Raw genomic sequence first — 26,732 nt, forward strand, 5'->3', positions numbered from 1 at the left:
GACCATGTTTGTGCTGCAGCTTAGTTTATGGGATGTACCTGGTCTGCTTTCAACAAGTGTGCCAGGACCTGAGGGGCAGGTACTTGAGGAGACCCCAAAAGCCCTGTTGTGGTCACTGCAAAGGGGAAGGGTTAGGTATAAACACAGAAATATCTTCAGCTGACCAGTGTTGTGACTGTTCAGTAATCATTATAGACTCTTGAGATCCAAAGATTTGGTAGGCATGACCGTATTTAAAGTTGGTGCCCTCTCTTGTGAAAGCCTGATTTCATGACTTGGCGATGCTGCAGAAAGGATGCTGACTTTAGCAAGTTGCAGATGACAGCAGACAGTACATCTATACAACACAACAGCATGTCAAGCAAAGATACCTCGCCCCTGGAAGCAGCCTAGCTGCATGAGCACAGTGTTTTGTTGTGTTAAATAGCAGAGAGGAGGCCAGCGCTGTGGTAGGACAGCAATACTGCCTCTGATAAGTAACATTTACCTATGCCAAGAACAGCATCATGCTGGTCCTCACATCCAGCAGCTCCGTTCTCCCACTGGAAGGAAACTACTGTTTCTTTAAATGTATCCCCCATTCAAAGCCTAGTTTCCTTTTCATCTTGTTTTGGGATTTTTTTAACCTTTCTTTTCTGATTTCACACCAATTACCGCCTTTACACAGATAATAAAGCAAAAGAGCTCGTCCAGACTTGAAAGTTAGAGTAGATTTATTCTGAGTATGAATTTGCACTACCACAATAGCTATTTCTGAACAATTTCCTGTATAGACAGGCCCACTACTATTATAGAGTACAGGGAGCAATCCCCAAATCTCTCTTGAGCATCACCTCAAACCGCAGTTAAACCAGCTCAGCCTACCTCTTGTGGGCACTTGGGGGAAGTCTCTCCAAGTGTCTCAACCTCCTTTCTTGAATGAGACATGTCTGAGTGGCCAGACCACTGAAAATGCCTGAAATGTTGGCTGCAGGTCTCAGGGCTGCAGTTCCCCAGTGCCTTCAGCACCAATGGTAGCATTTGTTCATCACCTCTCACCACACTCCACTCCTCTCCTGGGCAAAACCTGAACAAAGCAGAGGATTAACCTTTCATATCTTATATTTGGCCTGCAATCTGAACACACTTTTCCTCTCAAATGCTGTCATACTGAATTAACAGTTCATGTGTAAGTCCATTTTCCCTTGTACACTGGTAGAACATTGTTCCTAAATGACCAAGATGGAATAAAGTGTACCATGAAGAGCCCAAAAGGGTCAAATTAGTGGAGAGTGGATTAAATGTGCAACATTTTCCATTTCTCTAACACTCACAGGGGAATAAATTAATCTGTGAGATATTAGGAAATGTTGCACTAATTGGCATTTCAACCTGCTTATGACATTTTCTTTTGAAGTCATCCATTAAATCACAATGTGCCTGGTTAGTACATGTAGCAATGTATTCTTATTGTCATAGTGCTTCAAGTACTTCATCTGGAGTATGCTACAAGTAAAATTACTTCATCTGCTTACAGTCTTATTCTGTGTTGTTTCATATTTTTTCTAAGACCTTAGTTTCATTTGTTTCGCAAAAAGATGCTGTGGTAACTATTCTAATTGGAGCTCTACAAATGCTACAGTTTTATTTTGCGCTTCTCAAAGTTGATCATGGCATTTAAAACTAAAACTATTCAAGTCAAGTGCTAAATCAAAGTAAAAGGAAAACTTAGTAAGTAGGATAAATGTTCACTAGATAACTGGTATATTTTTTAATAATATCCACTCTGAATTTCTGGTTCAGAGCCCATTGAAGTAAATGGAAATTCTCCCTTTGACTTTTGGTTTCTTTTCTCTTCTTCAAGAGTCCTTGTCCAAAATATCTAATGATACCTATTGTCAGAGAGAGCATATCTGGTCAATAGTCTGGTGGTTTTAAAGATTCCCTTGTTTTTAAAAGTAAGTCATTTATATTCTGCTAAACTTACTACACAGCTTCCTCAGATGTGGTTTCCTAGTAGTTTCCAAGCTTCAGCACATCTGCAACACTCTGCTGGAAACCTTAGCCCAAAGTGCAGTTGCAATGGAAATGCAAGAATATTAAGGGAATAAAATGGAAAATAATTCAAAAATACATTCATGTGCCACTATGCATTCATTGGACTAGCATATCTGCAACACTGGGTTAACACCTGTCATCCTCACCTTGGTAAGAAGTTACTGATTATACATGAAGTGTGGAGAGACTATAAGAGGAATCAAAGATGAAAAAGACCTCTGTGGGAGGGTAAAATGAAGCAACTGTGAGACTTTTCTTTAGAAAGAATTTAACAGGCGTTAAAAATGAGCAAGTCAGACAAAAAGAGAACCAGACTTTCCTGTTTGCTCTTATTTATAATATAAAGACTTGGGGAACTCCAGTGGAACTCCAGTACAATTTACAATGGACAAAGAGAAATATTTTTATTTATTTATGCATTATTTAGTGCTAGAATTCTTTGACAAAGGACCATAGCTGCCTTAGCAGATTGGGGCAGGAGACAGGGAAAGGATTACATAATGGTTCTGGTAATGAGAACTTTCCAAGATACTTGTGAAAGGTTGTTAATAAATGGATAGAAGGGCTTATGTCTCAGGACATAAAGCAACTGCTAATTTGTGTGGAAAGAACAGCTACCTTACTGGGAAATTTTTTCTTCATTACCCAATGTCATGTTTCTTCCTATAAGGGATGTGTCACGAGCTGGCACCAGGGCCAGAATTCTGGTGGAGATGTCCATGCTGGGATCTTCTAATAGGGAATGATGACCCCTACATCTTCAGGACTGAGGTCTTCACATAAGTGCAAGGTAATCCTGAGTGCATATCTTCATATTGCCTGTCTAAAATAAGGAGATGGGAACCTGAAGCACAAAGACTACCTTGTCCAAAACCACCAAAATACCTTTTGCAGAGTGTTGAAAGGCTAACAGCTCAGGTCCTCAAAGCCCAGCCTCCTGGTACTTATGTATCCACTGCACTGAACAGAGGCAGTAGCTACAACAAATCTGCGTGTCTTTGTCCTCCATAGGAGGCCTTATCCCCTAGTCATCCAGACCAGGAACCTCTGTATCACTTCTTTGTCCATGCATACATATTTCCTCCCTGTGATGCCAGGTAAATCCAGCAAGCACACCTGCACCCAGGAATTGAGAAGCCCAGTCACATTCCCTGAGAAACATGTCTGTATCACTTTCAACATCAGGTCATTTGCACATGCACAATACAGCTGATACACTGGATTTACGTGGTGAATTTTGAATACAGGGGACAAGGACCTTTCATCTTCCTTAAAGCAGTCCTGGAGCTGGAATCTGGCCTGGACTTCTCAACTGCTACATTAATATCTCTCTTGTTGGAATATGCATTTGCCACTGTTTCTTAAATAGGTGGTTGTTCTCAGCATGGAAATAGTTTCACCAAAATGAGTGTGGGGCAATGCAAACACTTAAGAACTATGAATGCCAGCTGTGTTTCTCCTGTGGTTGCATTTTCTTTACACAGTGAAAGTTAACTAATTCGGTTTACTGTTCCCTTATTCTTCACCGCTTCCACAAAAACACAACTAAGAGCCTCACCTGGGATGTTTTTTTCTCCCTTTGGTCATCTGTCAATCACTCTAAGACTTAAGCTTGTCTTCCAAACCCTCATAAATAAGCCACAAGCATGGTAAGGTGAAAAGAAAATAACTTGTTCTGTGTTTAAAAAGTACTTACCAATATACCTTGCCCAGTGGTGTTTCAGCTCAGCTTTCTCTTTCCTCTCATTTCTCCATCTTATGGTATATTCCTGACAGTTGTCTAGGAAATATATGACTGACAATTCAAGAATAGAAGCTTTTGAAGATTGAAGAGAAATAGAAATTGTCTTATCGCAGGCACATAGGTTTTAAATCATTTCCCCAGAGTTAAGAAAAAAAACTTGAAACACAGACACATGCACACACAAGCATAATTTAAAGTTTTTGATCAAACAACAAGTTTTATGTTTTGTGCCTAGAATGTAGACTGGAACAGAGAGATTACAAACTTGAATGTGTGACTAAAAATAACATACAGATGGGAGGGTATTAGAATCCATGTTGCTTATTTCAGAACAGATGGAGACTATGCTGTATTACAACTAATATTTTGGGAAATTACTAAACTGTGCAACTCCCAAATTAAAGTGTAAGTACAACAAAGCAGGCAGTATTTTTCGTGTCAGTAATCAGATGCTTTTAGAGGCAATATGTTTAAAAAAAAAAAAAAAGAAAAGAAAAAAAAGCAGCTGAACTACATAAGTAGTTCTCTTGCTTTCTCACAGGTGCTTAAGCTTTGGCAAAACAAGGACCTTAATCACCAGTTCGCTCCTTGTAATTAATAAGACAGTCTAATCTACTTTTTCCTTTCAAAACAGTTTCCTGACTCAGAGCTTTCCTATTAACATTACAGGGTGATTTGAGGGCACTCAGACTGATATGATTATGTTAAGATGGAAAAAAGTCACAAATAATTATTTGGCCAAATGTCAGGGAAAACTTCTTGGTAATGAACTCTTTGTTGATTATAAAATAATTCCTCACTGGAAGAAGTGGAAACAGCATCTCTTGGGACCAATTTGTTGTGAGGCTAAGAAATAAATGATGTAATAGGCTACTGCTCCATCTTATTTCTTTGACTCCACAGTTGCAATTTCTAACTGAGCTTCAGTGCAGAGTGCTGTAGAAGTATGTGAACTCTCTAAAAATTTTATGGTGAGATCTGAAAGAAACCAAGCTATAGCAGAATGAAGAGCACAAATTTGTTTTGGGTTTAATCAACGTAAGAGCCTCTTGGAGACAAGGCCAACAATTTAAGCTGGGTGTGTTCTCATGTTTGTGGCCCAGGGGTAAAAGGGTCTGGTCCTCTTGGGAAGAGTAACACAGATTTCCAAACTACCTAAAGCAACCGAATATAATGGGAAAATCTGACAAAATTAGTGGAGGATTTCCAAGGCTCTTCCACCATTTCTCCCTTCAGACAGGTGACTCTGACCATCTGTGTGATTACATCTTTTTTTCTCCTGCCAATAACTGTACTTAGCTCTGAGCTAAGGTTAGAAGACACAGCTCAAGGATGTATCAGACCATAAAACTTCTTTGCTTTCTGTCCTTCTGCTTTTCTCCCTCTGTAAGAGAGATAAAGATGTAGTCAATATTTTCATAATGATTCCAGAGTTTTGATGTCACAACATAAGCAGTTGGTAGGGGATGTGTTCTGTCAAAACTTACAGTATGTGACTTGTATTCAGTCAGCTCATGGAGTAATGCAAGCAGCTTGGAAAGATCTTCCAGATCTGATGTACTCTGTTTTGCTGCTGCAAGATGAGAAAGAATGTAAGAAGATGATGGCATACACTAGCTTCATACTGAATACATTTAGTCTTTTAAGTTTTGTACTGTACAGACTTCAGAGGTTATATAATTTTCTACCTTACTCTCCATTTAAATTTTTGCCTCTGCACCCTGATAAACTGAAAATGATGGTAGGTTTGGTTGCTGTTGTAGTTAGTGGTAGCTTTGTTTTCTCCTTGTGTGTAATGCAGGACAGCCCAGCCCATGTAGGTTCACTCCATTACTAAATCAACCAACAGGTATTTAGTACCACAAAGGTGATCCCTGACTCTAGCTGTGGTTGTATATCTGTCCCTGCAGGTAATTGGTACTGCAGTTCTGTTTCACTCTTTTGACTTCACCAAACCATGGCTGTTACCACAATAACTTCTGGGGACACTGAGCTCTCACCTATCAAACTGAATGCAGATACCTTGGAACCATAACATGCCTTGTTCTTCCATCTTCTGCAGTTTCAGTGGCATGGACAGCTGTCTGAGACATCTTCATTATCCAAGGCTAGATAAAGGTTCATTCATTACTCTGCAAAATATATGTTATCCAACAATTACTGTGCAGCACAGCAGATTTTTCAGAAGCAAATGAAGAATGCTAATGGCAAAATGGAGAAATATAATTCAAAGGAGCAATAGTAAAGGAAGCCTTTTAACAGTAACTATTCAACATATCAAATAAAAGCTAATAAACACATGTAGACCTTAAACATTGAAATCCTTTTCTGTTTTACAAATACTTTCTAGCTAAAACAAATGTACCTTGGTTATTTAATATGTTGCAATTATTTGCACTATTTTGGAAAAAAGTGTGTTTGAAAATAATGAATATAGCTTTTTCTATATGACTGATTTTGAAATGTCAGTATTGATAGGTCAGCTTAGCCATATACTGGAAACATCTTTAAAATTTAACAAATTTCAACGTAAGCAATAATCTAAAAATGTACAAAAATAAATTATATGGCTCAAAGGAAATATTTTCTTTTTCTTATTTTCATACAACTACTGTCTATCAGGTGGAATACAACTCAAATAAAATTTGCAAAGACCAGACTTTCACTGTTACCTTTAAATTTCCATCCTCTGTGAGTGTCTTATGATTTGCAAATCTCAGAAGCATTTTACAAAGAGTATAGCAGGCCATTACTAACAGTTCAATGCCAAAATTAAACATGATTATTTGAATTTCTAAGAAAACCTCTAAGCCTTCCTCTCAACTGGCTTGAAATTGAAACAAATCCAAGACAGCAAGTTCAAGTCAGTCTGTGAAGAGGGACTATTCACACATTTTCTGAATTTGAGAGGGTAGGACCCCATCCCGTTTTATCAATCTGTCTGCTGCTATTTCTAAATTCAAGTAATACCTTGCTAAATGGAGCTTTCAGAGCAGAGCTGGAGGGACAGATTTCCATGTCCCTACTCCAGGGCTGAGCGATACGAGCCCACATGTCTCCAAGGGAAACAAAAAGGAAAATGCTGTTGACCCATTCTCATTTTAATAAAGAGTTTGGTGACTTCCTGGAATATCACTGCATACACATTTCTACATATCTACTATATAAGGAGGCCAATATATTGATTCCCATTTGTTGGGAGGGATATTTATGCCACATACAGCAGTTGCATTTGCTGTCACCAGCTCTTCTAGATGTGCTCTGTCAGGATCTTGCCAAAAGGATCTACCTTAGATTTTAACACAGCTTATTGTCTTATTAAGCACTGTCTCTTGTAATTTAAGATATTTCTGATGGTGTTATGTCAGTGTCACAAGCAAAGACTTTATTTTCCATCCATAACCACGTTCCTTCTACTCCTTCCAGGAAGAAATCATGCCTGTGTTGAAACGTTTTTGTTTTTCCCCTGTATAATATTTTGTGCAGTGTACTTATCTTGGCATTTTTCCCTGGAGGAACTTTCCAGTACCCAAGAAATTGGACTGAAAAATACTGAAGGTGTTAATGCAAGGTCTGCAAGCCAGTGCTGTCAGCTCTGCAACTAAGTATACTATAGTACACATCAACAAAAGTTGTATCTACTTTGTCTATATTACTATCAAACAAATTTAAACTGTCAACAATATTTCTGAAAGATTCTTGTCCTTAAGGGTAGTTCAGGCTCCTCAGAAATTATCCTTTCTGCTATTGACACTGTCACTTTTTGTCCAGACCCTTATCACTACCATTTAATTGCCCCTTTTCAAAACACACTAAAACTAGCTAGGCAATCCATTTTGCATAAAAACCTGCAGAGTAAATGAACTGCCCATATGAACTGAGTTTGACACAAAACTGAAATTTTCCCCATCACATTACAGTGCCTCTTTCCCAAACGGCTTTTTCAGCTTCTCTCTTTTCCATCCTGTTCCTTAGCAAATACATGATACAACAGATCAGGTTCATACAACAGATCACAGGTATTTAGTATCCCTTTCCATTCACAGGCTCAGTTCTACTATTTGTGAAGCCAATCTCCTGTTCCAGCTACTGCTGCAGTCAGGGTGAGAAAATGAAGTTCTGCGGCTGATCAAAACAGTTGTTTGCCCTTTGGGGTACAAAGAGATAAAACAAGTACTTCTCCTCAGTTTTCCTTTCCTTGTGGAGTTTCACATCTCAGACTTTTCTCAAAGCCAAATTTTCTGAAAGCAGGGTTCTTTTCTTCTTTCTTGTCATCTGTTCCTTCTTTATTTAAATCAGAAATGACTGGCTGATCAAAAGTGCTTGAAGTCCTTAGTGGCCTGTGTGGTTGAGCATGCTGCCAGCATAGCTACTGAAACTCCAGGGACTTTAAATTCACTGATGACAAAAGCTTCAGACAGTGACTGGCTGGCCGCACTGGCACTCAGCTCCGTGTGACAGTAGTTCAACTCTTTCCAACAACCAGTAAATAGTACCCAAGTGATTACTATCTGTAGCAATAATCCATGTGCCTATCATATTTAAAGGAATAAAGAGCATGGGAGTTATTATACAAGGGAAAAATAGTCTTAGCTATACTCATGCTAGAGCAAAACAAAAAACAGACATTACATACAAGTGTCACTCCTGAAATGCTTTTTCATCACTTTCTCAATTCCTGTAACTGCCAGTTATGCCCCAACCCAGCCTTCCTCCCTGGGCAGTTTAACCTTCTTCAGACTGATCAGTTGAAGCCCTTGGCTGGGCTGAGGTTCCTGTCCCACAGCAGCTCAGTGGGGAGGTGATGAGCTGTCCCTCAGCATCACTCCTGGGTTTGCAGGGAAGTAGTATTTTCCCTTTTCAGTGTTGCCTCCAGCAGTCTACAGATAAGTGTGTTTCAGGGCAACTGCCACAACCCTGTCAGCCCACCTGTGCTGCCCAAAGAGGTTTGTGAAGTCATGAGAACCAGAAGTTTTGTGAAACAGACTGAACAAACATCTGACAGGAGCTCTTGAGGTTTCATTGATCCTCCCTTGATGTCCCTGCTCACTGAAGGCCCATTGTCATATAGATAATTCCCTCTGAAGTGCCATTCAGGTTTCACTTTCTGAGATTCCCCGATACTTGTATAAAAATAGATATTTTTGTTCTCATAGCCTCACAAAAGACCAGGGTAATACTGAAAGCAGTTGAGGCCTAAGGTGAGCAGCAACTGAACCTATACAGCAGTTCTCCCGTGGAGTCCCAAAGTTGTCCATACCCTGAGTTAACTTCTGCTCCTGGAGAACCAAGTGTAAAGTCTAGGAATTAATGATCACTGAGCAGAGGGTAATGAACTGTCTTCTGCAAATAGATTACTAAAATTAGCTATCAGAAAAAATAGCTTGTGCTTGTGTTCTGGAGATATCTTTCCACTGAAATTAGGAAATATGATGTAAAATTATTTTTTTGTATACCACTAGATGGCAAACTAGCAGTGTGATACACGTCAGACTTCCTATCACAGAAATCTCTGATTAGGCATATTGTAAAAAATGCCAGCTATCTGTATGCAAATAAACAGAGGCTTGATGTGGTGCATGCTGATAGAGACCAAAGAATACTTCAACTTTCATGTTTCAAATTAATTTTTGATGTTTTAAGGCTGGACAATATGGATCTTGTTGGAATCACAAAATATTTCACATGGCCTTTGCCTTCCCTTTTGCTTACCCACAGCTGCGGGCCTACAGCTCCCTCGCCTGGGGCTGAGCAGAGCTGAATGTCAGACAACACTGTAGTGGCTTCATCTGGAAATAAGTGGGGGAGTCTGAACAAGACTATGACAAAGCCCTTGAAGAAGGACTGCAACACCAGACTGAAATGTGTGGAAGCGCTCAAGGAGTGTAGTCAGGCTCTTTCCAGTGTATACATTTTGTAGCAGCACAGCACTCAGCCAGAATAAACTTTCATCCTTCAGATAACATTATGAATGTACAAACATTTATTTCCAATCTAACAGCCCTAGGAGCAGGGAAACTGTGAGGAAGCTACAAAGGGAAAAGCCTTTATTTTACATTTCATTTCCTCTCCACCATACACCAGCGACCACTTGTAATCAAAGCTGCTGGAGAGTCATTTAAATTGGCCTTTTTATCCTTGCAAAGGAGTTTTTACAAGGAATCCAGAAAGATGTCTTCTCTGTACCTCTGGCCAGGACCATGGCATGGCAGGGCCGGAGCAGCAGCTGCCCCACATGCCTTTGGGAACAGGGGCAGCTATGGGGACAAGCATGACAGGTTTCGCTGGTTCTGCCATTAAAGCTGCTGCTGCTGCGGCTGCTTTCCTGGGGAGATCTGCAAGGGCAGAGAAATTAGAAAAAGTCCACTAAAGAGAGGGAAAAGGAACCAAAAAGTCTCCCAAGTGCTCCCAGTCATTTCCCCCATTGCTAAAATGAAGTTAGCTAAGGGTATAATTGCTAAGTTGGTTTTCCAGCTCAGAAAATCTCTAAGTTACAGAATAAGCACTAGAAATGCAGAATGTTCTATAACCCTACTAAAATGTATGGAAAATTGGGAGGAAAGAATGTGCTTACTCAAGCCAAAATGCAACCACATAGTGACTCAAGGACCAAACAGATGTGTATGCTGGGAAAGAAACAAGTCACTTGACTTGTTCATATATATTTAGTCCCTTGCATTAGGTTTATATCTGGAGAGGATGATGAAATCAGGTATTTCCTTGGACACAAGTGAGGATCTGCAAAGTATGGACAGAAAAGCTTTGCTTTCCTACGCACCAATGAGAGCCAAAACCCAGAGAGCATTCCTCTTGTCACAGCTCCCAGACTGTGTTTTCCATAACCAGCAGGCCTAAATGCTTCCTGAGCTCTCTCGGGTCTATAGCTATGAACAAATCCCTTTTGGGCTCTCTGCCTGATACCAGTTCACAGACACAGCAGTTAATCCCCAATTCTTATTTTAGTTACAAGCTCCTGCAGGAACCCCAGTGCCCACGTCTCAGCATGTCGAGGCTTTTGTACAGTGCTGGTTTTAGGCACTGATTTCCATTATTTCAGCTGTCATCAAACACACATCAAATCAAGAACTCCTTTTGCAGGACGGGGTTTGAGCAGGCTTCCTGTTTGTCTTGGATGAAAAAGTCCTACCCCCAGCATTCAGAAATTGCCCTATGACTCTCTTCATAACAGCAAAATTATAAAATATTGTATTATTGTTGTTAATATTATTACTATTAGTCTTGGAAGTGCTTATTTCTGTGTTCTTTTTATTCACATCTGAAGGATTAAGGGAAAAGCAATAGACATGTACACATTTTTTTGGGTATGCACCTTTTTTTTTAATGTATTGCAGTGTTGGACTGCAATGAAACTGCTCAGAAGTAAGCCACATCATTTGCTTGTGATGCATTTTTTATGCTTAGCCTGTGTATTTCTTAATTCATAGATACTATGTCTTACACTGCAGAATAAATGCTTTTTTATGAACTAGGCCCTCTATTGTGTTTAATAAGTACCTAAAGCATTGAATTAGGCAGGCATAAAAGGCTGTGGAGGGCAACTTTCACTATTTTACTTAAGCCCAAGCTCTGGAAAGCTGAGAGGGCTGGGGGTACACAGGGCTATGGGTAAAGGTTAGGGAGACAGTGCTGTGGTCCACCTCCGCCTCCAGTCAGCAGAAACAGTGATTGGAGCAATCTGCTCTCCATTTTGCACCTGTTCTCAGCCCTCTGTTTTGCTCCTGTCCCTTTCTTTTCAGTAACAGAAGCACCTTAGGGCTGCCAGGCTCCCATCTCTTACCTCTGAGGCGGTAAAATCATTGATTTACATATTTTCAGAGACCACTTGAGCTGACTCAAGCTGCCACATATACAGACTACATTAACTGAGCTTCAGCTGTATTTCTGAAAGCAATGTGATTATAACAGCTTTAAAAGACAGGGCAGTCTGTAATTAGCAGAGGGTTTTTCCTGGTAATTACATTAACCTTTAGTTGAATGTTACTCAACCCATCACGATGTTATTTTTATGGTCCCCTACCAAAGTATGCCTCTGAAGGATTGCGAACCTGTTTTGGTCAGTGGAAAATTCCACGTTCTTGCATAAATCCTACAAGTGCCTTGCTTTGGTCGAGTGCTACCCTGCGCTGTGCCTGGTAAGGTTTGCAAACAATAGCCTCACTGGATGGAGGGAATCCAACCCCTCTAGCAGCATTTTCAGTCATTCTTTCCCTGTGTAATGAATGAAGAATGAAAAATGCAGCTATTCACAGAGCAGTTTTGTCAGATAGTAATGACCCAAGTACTAATGTAACAGTTTGTCACATGATATGTTCTGTATATTGTTATTTTCCATAGGGTTTGTTTGTCTCTGTGTTTTCCAAGCACAGAACTGTATATAGTGTACAGCAGAGCTCTAGACACATACAGAGAAAACAGGGGCCATGACTACAGCAGAAAACAAGCTGGATAAATATGCAAACATTCCTCATAAAAATCCAGTGAAGAGATTACATGCACAAATACACAAAAGTTCATGAGAGGTGGTCTGGCACCATGGATTCTTCCCTTGCTCATTTAATCTGATTAAGTTCATTCCATATAACTGTAGTCTACGATGTGGTAAAAGTACCACTGTAACTTAGCTTAGTTCAAGTACTAGTAAAAATTTCATGAGTGCAGTTCTGAGAACAGAATAAGACCTCAGAACAAGCTGAGTGGATAAGACATGAGAAAAGTTATTTTTATTAAAAATAAAATTATAAGAAATAAAATTTTGTTCAGTTTTGCCTACTTTTCATTCAGAATTCTTAAAATTATGATCCTGATGCAGATCTGTGAGTAAGAGAAAGAGATATCAGCTGAAATAGTCCTGTAAGCTGCTGAGAGTGGAATAACCCTTGGTCACTCGGGTCACCAAGCTCTGGGGATATTCTCTTTTATCTTGTCCTCAGTTTCCTACCAGCTAAATGGACATACGTCTTCCTTTCCCCCAGCCTACTTTTGTCTTCAGACCAAAATGCTCTTGGGGCAGCAGGTTAGTCTGCTGCAGACCTCTGGGTTGGGGTCCTGGCAGGACTTCCAAGTGCTACCATACCCCTGTGATAGCTGTGTCAAAGTAAAAAGGGAGTTTCTCCATAATGTTAATACCAGCATCGTTTGGTTGCTGTTTATCTTTCTTTTACAAATGCACACATTTGTGAAGACTCTTACTCTAGGTGTGTAACATGGTTCTGCTTCAAGTCCGCCTGGCCCAGTCCAGGCACCCAGAGCTGAGTATACAGGTTCAAATGCTGCCAAGGGAGGGAGGATGGGCCTCTGCCCACGTAATTGGGGTTTCCTCTGAAAACTAGGATAAAGGAATTGTGCAAAGTGATGCACCTGGTCACTTACCTGTTTCATTTCTCAGCACAACCAAAGGACTTCTGTCACACAGTCACTTGTTCCATGAATACAAACATCAATTGCAATGAACAAATTTCAGTAGTGATAGTATTCCTTCTCTACTAATTTTTGTTTCTCCACTGATTCATTCTTGGCATATCATCAACTTTTTCTTCAATTGAACAGTTACTTTAATTATATTTCCCTCTTTCAGTAATATGTTTCATCTATTTTTTACGCTGTAATGTGAAGGCTTCCTGCATGAGTTTGCATTATAAATCATTCCTATTTTCTCCATTTGATGCCTAGCATCTTTCAAAGTGGCAGAAATATGGTAATGAAGGGAGTAGCATCTCCATCTCCCATAGCAAGGTATGCTGCAGTTAAAAGAGAACCTGATAACTTCTGAATGAAAATTAGATTACCTAATATCAGACCTTGAAGTTAGGTGTCTAAATTCATGTTATACTTACTGGGGAGAGCTGGGCACTTCTGGAGGACAACTTGACTCTCCTATATTGAACCTCTATGCTAAGATTAGAATAGTTGCATCCTAGAAGTACTTATTCATGTTTTAATGACTATAAAAGGAATCTAGATGAGTAGCTCACTTACAGTCATCTTCATCATGGGCATCCAGAGTTAATTAACGTGAATCCCATGCTGAATGTCCTAATTTCCAGAAACTTCAGGAACCCACCTACTCCTGGAGTGTGAGAAAACTTTTAATCCAATACAAAATCTCAGGTTATTCACCAGCTTTTCAAAATATTTTTGTTATTAATAAGTCACAAACTCATAGTCTTCTGCTACAAACTTATGATGAGCTCAACACTTGAAGGTTGGCAGTTCTCATTCCTCCTGTGCAGTCACGTTCCTTGAGATGGAAAGGATCTCATATTCTTCACTTTCTGAGACAAAAAGGAATGTTCTGTGCTGTGATGACTACATGGTACAGGAGTGAAAAGCTGAGGGGATTTCCCAATCTGTGGTACGCCTGGGACATGGAATGACAGCTTCCATCTGGAGCAGTTCTTATATCCTACATTTCTGCAAACTGACTGTTTTCTCCACCAGACTGGATAGGTACAAGGATGTTCTCTGAGGTTAATTTTAGCTCCATAGGAAACTCCTTCCAGAGACAACAGAAGGAGTTAGACTTCTACAGAGACCAAGTCAAAATGTTTAAGTTACAGTCCCTTCTGGGGCCCTAGTTTGGGCTTGCCCACATGGATGGGCAGTAAGGAGACTGGCTTCATGAGGTTGATGATGGTTTCTCACCTCTGTGGAAAAAAGTCTTTGAAACAGGAGTAGTCTTTGTTTAATTTATCAGCATTGTGTCTATGAAACAAGAGCCCCAGGCCTCTGTAGCCCCGAAGTCAGCTATTGTTTAGGGCAAAAGAGCAGCAGAGTCATCCACAGCTGTGAGCAGAACCAGTATGAGAAGTAACTTCTTCCCTAAATCTTCCATTGTTAAAGAAATGGTATCCACTATGGTGAACCGTAGGGGACCTCTTCTTGCACTTCCAGAAGGCTGAACCTGAGGGAAGGGTTTTTGTGAATGTTGTGTATTTCTCATCACTGTACTTAATCAGATCCTTTTTAAAAGTTAAAAAGACCCCAAATCAGCTGAAGATTCGATAAGATAGCTAGATAAAGTACCTTCATTTCTCATGAATGCTTTCTCAGAAAAAGAACAAACTTGAATCCACATCACTTAGATTAAAATCTGGAAACTTCCAAAGCAAATACAAACTAGTCTGTGGTGTTGCTGAGCTTCCACAGGACATCTGACTGCCCCAAATTATCTATTTAATGTTCTTACAGAATTTGGTAGAGCAGTTTATCTTTAGTTTCTATCTTTATATGAAAATGGTAAATCTTCACCCAAAGCTACATCACAGAAAGCCTTCAAAAGACCATGATGTCTGCAGAATTCCTATACAATACTTTAGGATACGCACTGTTGCATCAACATCCATTGCAGGGCTGGAGACATGATATTGTGATATCCTTTATTTTCCATTTCTACAAAAGTTTTATTGTAACTGTAAAGAGCATTGGACTTCATGGCTTATATAATATCATGCATAAATATCATCAAGGCTAGAAAAGGGCAACCATGGTATAAATCTGGGCTTGACAGGATAACAGGAAAATTAATTTCAGATAAGCCTGGCTAATAATAATAAATCTTCACATAAGGTTCATATGAGGCCTTTTCTTGTCTTTCCCTTCATCTTTTCTCAAAGCAAGAAAATATCATGTTCTAAACTCCCCAAACACTTCCTGGAGTAAGTGGAGTTCTAACATAAAGAGCTGGTTCCTTTATGTGACCAATTTTTGTTTTTATTTATACTTCAAAATAGTGTGGAAGGAGTCCCACAGCACCACAGTTTCACCTAAAGCTGTTTACATAAAAAGCCTTTCTAGTCAGTTTATCACTTAGGAAATTTGCATCAAGATCATAAAATAAATGTCATTATTCCACTTAATAACCACAAGGATACAAACTTCATCTTCTCTAATGATGTGTTTTACTTCTGGCCAAAAAGATTAAAACCCTTTTCCTATAGGTTCTAGTTGTTCAAGCCATACCAGGGAGCTCTAAAATTTTACAGCCTTATTTAAAATACAGCATTACTACTCTCTCTGGTTAATCTTCAAAACCTAATCACCATCTGATATGACTACAAAAGACACAGTAAAAGTATTCTTTAAAAATTTTTTCAAACCTTCTAACAGGTAAATTTGCTTGTGTTGCCAAAATACTGAACTTCACTACTAAAATAGATGCTTTGAAATAGATCATGGAAACTCTTGCTTCCTGTGGAAAAAAATGTTTATTTGTTTGTCAGTAGATTTTTAAACACAGTTACTGACATCCTCTTTAACGTCTCACACAAGCCTCATACACTTGTGGTGGCTCTCCACTTTGTTTGGTGGTAGCTTGTCCATGTGCAAACAGACCTGACCCTTTGCATTTGAGCAAGAGCGCACTCAGACGACTCTGTGTCATTTCCTTGTCCAGCTGTAAGCTCGGAGCTCTCAACTTGGTCTTGCACCTCATTGCGGTTTCAGTGCCAAAGCTGCCTGGTTGCCTTGGAGCACCAGGAAGCCAAACCCACAACTGTCTCTGCTCACACCAATGTAGCTGTAGCCTCATCTGTAGAAGGGCTTCCAAAGAGAAATTCATATGGAAAACATATTTATCAAAAACTCTCTGTAAAAAGCAAAACTTAAGTGATTTTTTTTCCCCAGGATATTTCTTACTCAGAACTATTATCTTCAATGTTTACTAAAAATAAAGACTAAATTTTCGTGTGCCTAGTTAGATAGTTAATATTAGTACCTTTCTCAATAGCATAGTTTTTCAACAAAGTCAAAACTTACTACTGAAAATGTTAGTGAAAAAAGATTATTAATTTTTTTTATATTTTTGAAGATTTTTTTTACATTTTTATAAAAGAAAAAGTAATTTTTTAAACAGAGTAAAATCATAACTGTGGTGATCTTCATTAAAGGAACAATGAAAATCGGAAAACATAGCAAAAAATTAGTAGGGATCAACTCTGAATGTCCTTAGATACCATTGACTAAGAAATTAGTTAAAACAGTCATTTTCAGGTTTCATACTGGGCCTTATTTACAGCCCAGCCCTTGCTAGGAACCAAAGTTCTCCGAGTTTTGTCTACTTTTGCTACCAATCACATGTTTATGTGTGTGGTCATTGTTGCCACCCCATATGGCAAGTATTACACATATCCTGATGGACTACAGAAGTAGACAGGAATCATTAGGGCCTCAGAGGCAGCAGAGAAAGAGATATGGCCATGGGAAGAAGGGCTACAGAGCTTCTGTGTAGACTCCCAGTGTTGGAAACATCACCAGTGCAGCTGCCAAGTTGTAGCTGCCCACACAAGCACATGCTAAATGGATCCTTATCTCTCCATTCTACCACAAACAATTATTTGTTTTCTCTTTATCTGTATTTTTATCTCCACCCTAGGACTCATTCAGCTCTTTTACAAAGACAATCCTTGGATAGGATTCAGATTCAAGCTTCTCTTTTTCTTTTTTTCTCTGGACAAAGCCTTTTTATAATTGTGCAGGCATTACACAAGATTCCTTTTTTTAATAAATTTTTACTCAGGTCAAATCTCTTTGTATTGTATATTTAGGTAGCATCTGCACTTAGACAAACTCTGAGAGTATAAATCCCTAGCATGCAAAAGTGAGAGCAGGATGCTACCATCACTTACAGAAAATCAGACCACAGTTATACCTTAGGTCTTGAACGCATATGCCAAATGAATTAGATAAATAGCTTTAGATAAATAATCAACATTGGCCTGGATCTGCTGAGTAAGATGCGCAGTCCAGGTAAAAGAAGGTAAACAGAGATTAACTATTTCTAGTTTGGATTATCCAAAGTTTGCACGTTTTCACTGCCTACCTCTGTATAGCGGGAAACTGAGTTCAGTCCATCATATGTCATTACATTCCTGGTTTGGGGTTTGGTACAGAATGGACTAGTAAGCATCCACGTTGAATTTACTTGACGTTGCTGCATTTTCTCTTTTGAGATGGAACCTCTTAGGAACCTGAGGGTAACAAGGGGTACAAAACTGCCTAAAATGCATCATTATAACAATGATGTGTCCCAGCAATAGGCCCTTTCCCTGACCATGTACCCTACAGCATGTTATAATGTAGCAGCAGGGAAGAAAAACATCAGAAGAGCCCAAAAACCACCTCTGTGGCCCTGTGTGACCCCCCCCAGGGGCTGCTGTTCTGGTGCTCAGCATGCAACACTTGACTAACAACCAGTGTATGAGTGAAGTGTAGCACTCAGTAAACAAAGTTTTTGAAACATCACTTTTTTCTTTTTTTTTTTTTTTTTTGCAGGCAGGAAACCATATATTTTACTATCACATGAAAGACAGCAGTCTGCTGCTTTTTTGGTTTTGTTTTTTTAAAGCAGCTGGTTTTCTAATGGCTTTGCACAAGTACAAACTAGGTTATTCACATGCTTCTGAGAATATTCTTGCTCTTTTCTAAGTCATTTGTTTATTAGATGGCATAGGAATGTCTCAGATGTATTGAAGTTCAAAAGACATAGAAAGATTAGAAAAAGAACTGTTCCTCAAACTGAGTTTTCATTTCATGTAAATTCCATTACTATAATTTTAACAATTTAAATTAAGACATTTGGAAAAAATAACAATTCCTTTATTGTCAAAAGCACCTCATTCATATTGGCAAAAGCTCCTCCAACTAGGTAATAGCATGTCTCTTCATGTAGTTGTTAAATTAAGGCCACAAGGAACTGTTGGATATACAGAAAATATCTTTGATAAAAGCCATGTTTCCCAGAGAACTATCCAGTCATGAAGGTAACAATAGATGAGGAATCCACCACTTCCTATGGCAGATCAATCCCAATAGTCATCAACAATATAAATACGTGTCTGCCATTTCAGGTTCTTACTGTATACAGCAAGAAACTTTTTCCCTACGAGGACAGAATTGGAGCATGTTGCCCAAGGCAGTTGTGCTCTCCATCCTTGCAGGTTTTCAAGACCTGACTGGATAAAGCCCTGAGCAACCTGGTCTGAGCTCAGAGGTGATGCTGCTTTGAGTAGGAGGTTGGATTAGTGACATCCTGAGGACCCTACCAGTCTGAATTATCCTGTGATTTTATGACACTATAATCCCAACATTAATTTGCCTGTCTCCAGCTTCCAGGCACTAGTCTTAATTAGACCTTTGTGGGCTACCAGTCTTAGCTCTACTGAATTATATCTCCTTGGAATGCTCACCCCCTGGCCACCAAGGAAGCAGAAAGCAAGATGTGACAGAATGCTCAGTCTACCTGCTGTGAGACTGAGGCATGAAGCTCTGGCAATTCCAGCCTGCAAGGAGTTTCCCCACTTCTGACTCTGCAGCAGGAGATCTCCAGGCTCCCAGGCTGCCTGTTGGTGAGCCTTGGGAGAAGCTCTCATCTGCATCACAGATCAGCCCAGAGCCACAGACGTTGCCTTTCTTCGTTCCCCACCAGGCAGACTAGCAGAAATACTTTTGACTGAAAAAACACACCACAATTTCCAGGCTGCCCCTATGCCCAACTGCAAGCAACTAATTTCAAAAATATTTTATTATATTGTCTTATTATTAAAGAAGACCTGATATCAAAGCTAATTCAGACACAGAATTAAGAATAAGGGACTCTTCAAGACATGAAAGACAATCATGTTAATGCATTATATGCTTTCCTGTTATAATAGAAATGGTGAGTAAGTTTTGAAATTGGAATGGTAGAGTTGTTTCCCACGTGGAATAAAATAATGCATATTTCAGATCCTTTTGTTAAGAATTACAACAGAATTCAAAATGAGGGATTTTGTTCAATTAAGAAGCTAGAAATAAATAGTAGGAAAAGGGGAAAAAACATGAGAAAAGTTAGTATGTTCTCTTTTATCCATAACAGACATTTTTTACTGTTTTGGAGACAGCAATTAGTCTAAGTAAATTAAATCAAGCGTTTCATAAGATTTTTAAGAAGTTGGGAAGGCTGGAAAGAGATTAATAAGTCTAGACAAAATATCCCTGTTTAATGTGGTTATTCATGCCACCTATGAAGGATGTGACTTGTGGTGACCAAGCTCTGTAATCATTTTAGCATGATACAGAGCATCATTTGAATGAAAGAACTCAGTCATTTGAACTTTGGGGTACATAATAGTCACTCTCATAGTGGAAGTGTGTTTAATGTGTTGAAATTAGTCTGAAGAGAGAAATTGTTCCGGTTCCCATTTTTTTCTGCAGATTCTTTTTAGGCCTGAGCATTTTCCCAAGATACTCAGGAAGCTCCACTCAGGAAATGGGAGAAAAATCTGATTACACTTAAAATGCATACTGTAGTCAATGCTTTGCACTACTTTGATTACTACTGTGTTAACTTCTGTATTTCCTGCTGACAGTTCAGTAGAACGTTCCACGCAGCTATTGCAAGGCACACATTTTTAGTATAAAGTTTTACATTTCAGTCATGCAGAAGCAAGAAGTAGAAGCTGCTGTACAAGTAGAAGCTGCTGTACAACATCCAGGATGAGATCAGAAGTGTCATAGAAACACAAAGCTGATATATCTTTTCCAGAAGATATGGATCAAAATCTGATCGGGAAAAAACATGAGTTAAGTTTATTCATCTACTTGTTCCCACCACATTTCAGTGGTTTGATCCATCATTTCAAAAGAAGCACCATCATTATTTTGGAAATTTTGTGACCCTTCAGTGAGAATTTAGGCTCAAGACCATAGTCTCAGATGACAACACATTGCTTATGTGATTGGATCTTTCAAAAAGCAGTGAGTGTCTCCTAGACCTAATTTTTCTTCCTGTTCTTCACTTGTAGGTTTACAAGATGCATCTCACAATACAACATGAAAAAGATTTGAGGGAGAAGAACTGGAATATGGCTATTATATGGGGACAAGGTTCTGCTCTTAGTCTTTCATCATCTCTTCAAATGCTTTGCAGACAAACTGAAATTCACATAGAAAATGCTAATTCATCTCAAACCAGTCAGAAAATACACCCATTTTTGCTTTTAGCCAGTGAGTTACCATGGGTATCCCTCAAGAGCTTTGTGCTTCGTACAGTGCTACGGGGCTACACCACTGACACCACAATGCAAATAGCAAATAATAACAGAAGAAAGAGTAGGTACTACAGGCATGTCATCCAGTCACCAAACCTTACCCACCCTGCCCCCAAAAATACCCCCAAAAAACCCCAAAATAAATAGTTTGCCCCTAAATTGTAAATTTAAAAGATCACTATTGAAAACAGGAAAATAATATTCACTATGTAGTGAATCAGAGCACATTTTGGCCACATGCGAATTCCTAATGGGTTGGACATTTAGATAAAACATAAAACACAAAAAGCTCATTAAAACAGGACCAAAAATGGTATGTGTCATTTCCCCTCCTTTTATATTTCTGTCAACTTAAGTATTTCCTCCTTTTCTAGAACTGAAGGCTACAGAATCTTGAAATTTTTTTGCTGACTTTCTCCTGGTGCATGAATAACACTTTTTCATTGTTTGACTTCCTTATCAAAGAGTTTTCACTGTGGTTGTTTAAAATCTTACTTCTTCAGTCTATCTAATCAGTACTGTCAGGACAGGAGAGATAGCTTTGGCAGCAATCTTAATAAAAAAGACAGAAGAGACATTAAAAAAGGTTTATTCACAGGGTTTTGCCATTAGTCAGACTCCTTTCAAAATCCAGTAAATGTTGCCCTGTAGTGGATTTACTCTTGAAGCCTGCAGAATACCACACATGGCAATGTACATAAAATAAGTAAGGTGACAGGTAGGAGGCAGCATCTTACCTAGATCATATGGAGTCTCACCATGACAGACAAATCTTACAGGTCACAGAGAAACAAAACCAAGAGCTCAGCAAAAGTCCAGGAACACAGCAAAATAATGTAGTTTCAGCACCAGTTCCAACACTGTGCCATGGCCAATGTTTTCCAGCTCAGACCACATGCTTCCAGGATGCTGAGCAAAAAGCCAGGAACTTGAAAACTCACCTGCAAAGGTGGCTACTTAAAATAATCAAGACTTAAGGAGAAAATTTCTGGATGATATAATTTCAGATCCTCTGGATGAAACTAAGGAGTATTCACAGAACATGAAAGTAACGAAGGATGTTTCAGAAAATCATCACCTCTTTTTTTGTGACACAAAGTCTGTAGCTTTACACATGGGAAAATCAAAGCTGTGCAGAGTAAAAAGATAAAAGATTTTAGACTTGAAATTCAGCACAGATTTTGTGCTGCGAAAAATAATATCACACATATCAGGTGTAAGAACTGGTATTCAGGGAGCTTGTGCCCCAACACAAAGGGACTGGTTAACACTAATAATGAGATGTTAAGGCTATGAGGGAATTAAGATGGCGCAGATCATTGTTTCTATAACTTAGACCAATGACCCAGCAGGCTAGAACAACCAATGAACAAACTTTGTTAGCACGTGGTTCACTTTTCCTAACAACTCCAAGTGTTCTGGCATTGTGGTGATCAGTGCAAAGGTTGCATGGGTACTAATCTCTTGTGTGGTCCTCAACCTTACCCTCCTTCAAATGGGGAACCAGGCAGAGGACAAGGCAGGTCCAAGATGATCTCTTTTCTTTGATTCAGGAGTGCCTGAAAGAACACAGCAGAGCAGTGGCTCTCAGTGAGCTTCTGCATCCATTTCCTCCTCAAAATGTGTGATGATGCTTCCAGTAAAATTAAGGGTACAAGTCAACTTCTTCAGGGTACAGCATATAGCTATATGATCTCATAGTTCATTGTCCTGGTTTAACCAGGATAGGGTTAAGTTTCCCCAGCAGTGGGGGGGGGAGCTCTAGCCGGGTTATTCAGATACCATGCGGAGGTCACATCCTGGCACGTCACATTTCCTGGCGCGGGAGCGCGGTGCACGAGGGGTTTTGTACATCTGCTCCTCTCACTGCTGTATTTGGTAGCTATTTTGCTCTGTTCATTGCTATCACTATTACTGTTATTGTTATTGGTGTTGTTTGTTGTGTTGCTATTGCATTGTTGTATTAAACCTTTCCTTATTTCAGTCTTGGGGCTTTGTATTTCACTCCCTTTGTGGGGGAGGGGTAGCGGCCACGTGGTCTCAGACCCCGGCAGGGGCTAAACCACCACATTCATATTTTTATTAGAACCAGTGCAGAAACATCTTTCTTGCCCAACTGTATGAACTAAGTTCTACCTCCTTGTATTTAAATCATATGAATTCTCTGAAACCCATATCATTCCTGAGTCATCTTACATCTTAATTAGGCTCAAATAAGAGAGTAGGCAAGTATATATAGACTGACTTATTACTCAGATTTGAGGAGTATCTGCATTAGAATGACATATAAAATGCTTAACCTTAATGACTGTTATCTACTCTCTTCACTCTCAACAACCATGTGAGCAAGAATAAAATTCAAATGCTAATTCTTAGCTCATGTGAGTCATGCTTTCTTACAATATTCAGACTTTTTTTTTTTTCCTACTTGTCTCTTTGGCACACCAGTAGAAAAAAAGCTACTTGGAAGGGAAGTGGAAGAAGGGCAGTTGAAAATAATTGATGGAAATAGCTTATTCTTTAAATTTGAATGGAAAAGCTAATATTCATGGCTAAATTACCTAAATCTACTAACACATAAGTTTTACTGTCAAAAATAATGCAGAGGAAGGTGGACTCCAACTATATTTTCTTTAGCAACCCTGCTTTTGAAAACCCTAAATTTAGTTAACAGACAAAACCCTTCTTAACCCTTCTTACTTTAACCACCCTTCCTGAACCAAATACAGTTCTCTCCAACAGATTTATTTTATCCTTCTACACCCCCATTTTCCCAACTCAGAGCTTAAACTCTTATACCTTTACTCACACTGAACAGTCTTAAGTAACCATACCTATTTCAGTGAGACTTCAAGAAGAAACCTCTGTGTTAGCTAAGGTTTCTAAAACTGGCCATGCATGGAAAATTCTTGTGTGAACCTAAGTCATTAGGCTGGATCTCATCATGTATCAACAAGACTGTCAATTCATTTCTGGTTTTACAGATGCCTTCCAGTTGTGTCATACCTACCCTTTAAACATTGTTTCAGAGTTCCAGCTCAAAATGAAGTCCACAGATACAAAGCAAGATCTTTACCTGGATGGCATTTATTTTCAGTATGGATGTTGAGGACACCAAGGCATTTGTCTAAAAAGCACAGAATTAGGGAAAACACATTATTTAAAATTGTGTGGTCTAAATTTTATATATATATATATATATCTCAGGCTCTGAAACATAAGAAAGGATCATATTCATTACTTAGAAATGACCCTTAGAAATTTCAAAGACAAGAAAACAAGTGTTTGTGTATCTGTAGTGAGTGCATTGTAAGCCTCTTCTTGGACTGAAATATCTGGGGAGATTAGGTATTGTTACTGTACTTTTACAAATGTTTCAACATGTTCATTTTAGTCATCTGGGCTATATCTGTATTTGTAGTTAAGGCTGACCTTATAGTTGCCCCAAGCCTATGAGCACAAGTCTTGTCTGTTTTATTCCTAGGACTTGTGCCCGAACACACATGTATCTTAACACTAAAATTTCCAATGAGCTCCCAAGAACAAAGTACACTTCTGCCTTTTACCTCTTACTCAGCACTTTTTGCAGGATGTCTTGAATTTACTGATTAAGTGCCCAACCTTAGCTGAGAAATTAATCCAGAGGCAAACCTTTAGTTCTCTGTTTTTGTCTTTCAGATTGCCCACTTTAATTTTTACACCCAATTATTAGAAAGAAGATTCATCATGCTGTGATTTTTGCTGGTAAAGAATTTTCAGTATTTGACCAAATCTGTATAAAACTTCACTCCTCTTACTAAACTATTTTTGGAAGAGTTTTTAATTTTCATTTATAAGGCATCTTCACTCCAGCTACACCTGATCAATTTCACAAGATGTTTAGAATATTTGTTCGGATAGATAGGGAAATTTTGAAAGTGTTCAGTTTGCATCTATGGTTTCAAAAGTGCCCTACAATTTTAGTTCTGCATTACTTTTTTTTCTCTGAAGTGATCAGGAAAAAATCAAAGTCAATACAATTTTCACAGCTGGTACTAAATGGGTTGTTAGAATAGCTGTTTGACCTCAGAATTTTGCACTTTTGCCCTAAAAAACTGTGGCTGTCTTGGGTAATAATCCAGGCTAGTGAGCAATTCTGCTGTCTCATTTCACAAAAGCAAAGAGTTGGAGAGTCATGATATCACAGCGTCATGATATTAAAAAGTCTTTACAGATACTCTGAAGCAAAATTTTCAGTGGCATGATTCAAGGTAAACAATTCTTTGGCAAAATATTATGGCTAAATTTTTTTGGTGCACATCGACGTCAGTCGAGAGAAAGAAAATACTTCAGCCAGTGGGTCAAATGTTAGCTTAGAACAAATTATGGACGTGGTCTGAAAAATTGCACATAAAATCTCTTAAGGTTTTGCTGGGTGTGTAGAAGCAAAAGAAGGTCAGCCCATTGACTACATGTGGTTCAACAGCTGCTTCCTTTGACCTGCCAGAATCTTTCCTGTTGCCATGCTAAAAGAAACCTAGTACTTTGTATGTGTGATTTTAATTAGTGAGGAAACTAAAAGTATTGGATTATCAGAACTAAAACTACAAAATATTAAGCACTTTTTAGAAAGATTTGCAAATACTATAGATAGTCTCTAGTTCTGAAAAGGGCATAGTCTAATGACACCTCCAAAGAAAAAGGACCCTAATTGTCTTTTTATTGTTGGGAAGATTAAAGCTGGAAAGCAATACCGCTGTCACAAGTCATGTCCATCAAAAAGAACAAAGAAAATCCAGAGTACCAGCCTGACAGGACAGAGAGAAAATAATAGACTGTGCCAGAAAATCCCAGTGGAAATTGTCTTCACTTTGTCTTGTGTAACTTATGCTCCACTCCTCACTTCCTATCAAGAAGACAGTGTTCTGCTTTACATTCTCCATGTATCATCTTTATTAATAAATTATTTTTAAAGTAATCATTAATTAATGATTACTCATGTTTGCATAAGATCTAAGTGAATCCCTTACTAATTTCTCCTTCCTTGCAAACTCCATGACTTATAAAAAGTTTGATTACTTGTTTCTTATATATTTTTTATTCACAATTAGAAATTTGTCTCAATGCAAAATTTAAGTCTGAAATGTAATATGACAATATATCCCACCCTACCTTAAATAACCATGAGAGACAGCTAATTTGGTTTCTTAATTTTAAATGATTTATGAATGTGGATATTCTTCATCTGGAAGCTGTCATAACTGCGCAGATTAGGCTGGCAATGTTGCATTATCAGGGGCACCAATCTTTCAACTAAGCCAAAACAAAACAACAGACTTAGTCTTAATTAAGAAGTAACTAAAAATTTGTTTGTACTTTTGAAATTCTTGAAATGCAGCAAATTAAAAACTCAGCTCTTGTTCAAAATATTTAAGACTTATTTATCAAAAACAGAAAACAAAAAACTTTATTAAAAGTTTATAGAAAGTTTTGTTTCTGAAATTCAGCTTATTCCTTTCAGATATGTATTTTAAGTTTCAGGGATATTTTGAACCACTCTAATAAAAAAAAGAATTAAAACTTAGTTTTAAAAGTACATAGGTTAAAAAAAAAAAAAAGGAAAAAAACAAATTCAGATTATTTTCTGCTATCAGAACATTTCATGATATTTAGATATTGCCTAACTCCAGAAGAGAAATTATGCCTCACAAAAATATGTATTTTAAAGGGATAGTGAGAACAAAATAGAAACACAAATGCAAAAACCATTCTGCAGTCCTAAATAATTCTTGCAGAAAATGAAATGACTAATTTCTTGCTCATGTTGGCTTGCTGGAATGCAAAGTCAGTAGGTCTTCTTCCAAGAGTAAATTGTAATTTACAGAGCAAAACCTGACGGTTAAGCTGTGTGTTAGAAAACAGCCCAG

The 26,732-nt window shown here is 38.6% G+C and overlaps 1 long non-coding RNA gene across 1 annotated transcript; it reads right to left on the reverse strand.

The window, feature by feature from the left end:
- Positions 1-2,527: 2,527 nt before the first annotated feature.
- On the reverse strand, positions 2,528-26,732 carry LOC141924615 (uncharacterized). Its single transcript, XR_012623593.1, has 6 exons — positions 25,978-26,732; positions 23,837-23,953; positions 5,804-5,913; positions 5,269-5,354; positions 3,734-5,165; positions 2,528-2,860 (listed from the first exon to the last, which is right to left on the reverse strand). It is a non-coding gene; the product is annotated as an uncharacterized LOC141924615 (long non-coding RNA).

Source organism: Strix aluco, chromosome 5 (genome assembly GCF_031877795.1).
Source record: "Strix aluco isolate bStrAlu1 chromosome 5, bStrAlu1.hap1, whole genome shotgun sequence".
NCBI classification, from domain to species: Eukaryota; Metazoa; Chordata; class Aves; order Strigiformes; family Strigidae; genus Strix; species Strix aluco.